Raw genomic sequence first — 2948 nt, forward strand, 5'->3', positions numbered from 1 at the left:
GAAATCCGCCTGCCTCTGCCTCCCAAGTGCTAGGATTAAAGGCGTGCGCCACCACCGCCCGGCTGAGACTCCTTTCTTAAGTGATTCTATGTTACACTAAGTCAGCCAGGACAGCTTCTAAAACCAAAGGGAAGTTACTTAACTTGGAATCATCCTCCAGTTAGTAATCTCTTTCACATGCTGCTCCTTGTGACCTTGTCCATGTGTGGTGTTGGCATCCCAAACCCAGTGTTAGAGATACACACTGTTCTTTCCTCATTTGCCCCATAAATCTTCATGGAAAAGAAACAAGTTCAACAGGTAGAGCTGGCAATGCTGTCTAATGTCTAACGAATACAACCAGTACTTTCCTGCTACAGCCTGAGCACTCTGAATCTAGAATGGCAAGGCAGCTGTGTTGGAGGTTGGGAATTTAGATGAGGAGTTTATTTCCTGGTTCCTTTGTGTTCCAGCCTTATGGAGGCATAGAGTTATTTTTTCATCTTTCAAATGGAACTGAGTAAGGATTCAAAGATAAAGTTATCTGAGTATCTCTGGAGAGTTCTTGAGGAAGTTAGAATGTACAGTGACTTTCATCACCACTGTGGATTTTATTTTAGGAATTAAGAATCATATGTTTTACTGTTCATGCATAGTCTTGGTGATGATAAATATGACTCATTATATTTCTCTAAATTGGGAAAGAATACCTTACGATTTCCTAATTGTGATCAAGTCAGTGAGAGTACCTAATAAGTGCTACATGTGTCCATCGCTACAAGCTGATTAGTAGTGGCATGATGTCTGTTCCTGTGCTAGAGATAAAGAGTAAAGGTCGGGGGAAAGTAAACTTTTAGAATAATTTAGAAAGTTTAGTGGATGAAAGAGCATTCTGAAGAAGAAAAATATATGAGCTGTAAAATTCTAGGAAGATACAGAAGGTAAAAAATAAATGATCTTAATAAAATCAGAACGAAAAAATATAGATCACCTTAAAGTGCAAACCAAATGTTTGAACTTGGAGAAAATGTTGCTAAAGACTACAAAGAAGTGAAAATCACCTTGGATCTCTGTTTCACATGTTCTAACACATGCACATGCCCAGGCATAGACATGCACTCAGGAACACATGTGCCAAGAGAGAGAGAGAGAGAGAGAGAGAGAGAGAGAGAGAGAGAGAGACAGAGACAGAGACAGAGAGACAGAGACAGAGACAGGGAGAGAGACAGAGAGAGAGACAGAGAGAGAGAGAGAGAGACAGAGAGGAGGGAGAGGAGGGAGGAAGAGAGGGGAGATAGAGAGGGAGAGATCCACGTGATGAAGAGCTTTGTTCCTGTCATTTTTAAGGAGACACTGTTCCCCTGGGTAACTTACCTGGGATCAATCTCTGCAGCTCTTCATTGTCCCCCCACCCTCATACCTCTGAGCTTTGAAGCGGAAGGTCCAGAGAGAAGCATACACAGCTCAACCAAAGGTCTGAGGAAGAAAGAGCAAGTAGATGTTTCATTTTGACTTAGAAGATGATATTGTCTCAAATTCAAAAGAACAGAAGTGGTCGTTAATGGAGTAGGTACCAGAATCAATCCAGAGACACATAACTCTTATTTGTCGTAGATGATTCTGGTCTGTAGTTAGGTAGCTCAAGCACACCTCTGATAAGATGAGGAACAAATTTCTGAATTGTGGGATTCTAATGGAGGCACTGAGTCTTCTTTGATGAGGAAGAGGCAGATGGAGCATCTTAGTGTGTCCCTAGAAAGATTGTTTTCTCAAACTATACCATAAAGTTATGTTTAACTTTGTCCCAACTTCAACACAATACTTGGCAAGAAGGTCCAATAGCTCACAAATGGATGCTTATAGGGGTACAAAACACCTGCACTTAGTTGCAGCCCAGAGAAAATGAAGGAGCTGATCATCCCTGTAAATGTGGAGTTTTCCACTGAACAGTGGTGTCCAAGACTGAGGACTAAGAAATATTCATTTCATGAGAAACACTTGAGTAATGACATCTTTTCTATTTCAGCTTTTTAACTAGGCATGGTTTCTGGGATTATACTTAAAGCAGCTATAGGAAACAGGCTATGCCCCACAGTTGATTATCTCAGCTATAGAAAGAGAAGGCTGGATTGCCTCATGTTTATTATCTGTATTTCTCTGTTGTTTCACCATCTGCCAGAAAGTTTGGTTTGTTTCCCTGCCTGATGCACATTGACTGCCCAAGTTTCATTCACAGTCAAAGCTTCCTTCCACAGGAGAAAAGACATAGTTAGACTGGGATTCTGGGGCCACTAATGCATGTTTCTTGGTCATTATGTTTGGCTTTTAGATACAGCACTTTATTCTCTCTGTCTCAAATAAGAAAGATGCTCATACTTCCTTGATAGCTCTAGTAATACTGAAGTGTTGAAATAATAAAATTGTAATTTTTGCAAAACAAAAGGCATTAGCGTTATTGACAGACATCATGTGGAAAGCAAGAAAGGTTAACTTTTAAGCATGGGTAATTTTATCTGGTTATTTAATTTTTTCCTGCAAGTCGACATTTGGGGGAATGTAAAATAAGTCATGAGCATGTTGTATTTTCATCTATTTTGTTTTCTCCGGTATTCCTGAGATTTGAAACCATTACAAAATCAAGTACTTGTTTAATCTAACCCTTTCCCATTTTTACGTGTAAGGAAGACAAATTGACACCCTAGGCACCCAAGGTTCCTTCAGAACCTTGTTTTTGGCACTAGAATTCTCTCTTCAAAACATAGAAGAGCACTTGGCCACATACAGACTGGCCCGCCCAAAGGTCCACCCTTATCACTGGCACATATGTGAGGGATGTTCTCTCCTTCAGTTACACAGTCCCTCAAATCTATATAAGCAAACAGGAGCTATGCCTGCATGTCCAGATCCCAAATGTTCTATTTCTCCGACATTACATACTAGTCAAAGCAAACTCATTGGTCTAATCCCTG

Source organism: Mastomys coucha, unplaced genomic scaffold (assembly GCF_008632895.1).
Source record: "Mastomys coucha isolate ucsf_1 unplaced genomic scaffold, UCSF_Mcou_1 pScaffold17, whole genome shotgun sequence".
NCBI classification, from domain to species: domain Eukaryota; kingdom Metazoa; phylum Chordata; class Mammalia; order Rodentia; family Muridae; genus Mastomys; species Mastomys coucha.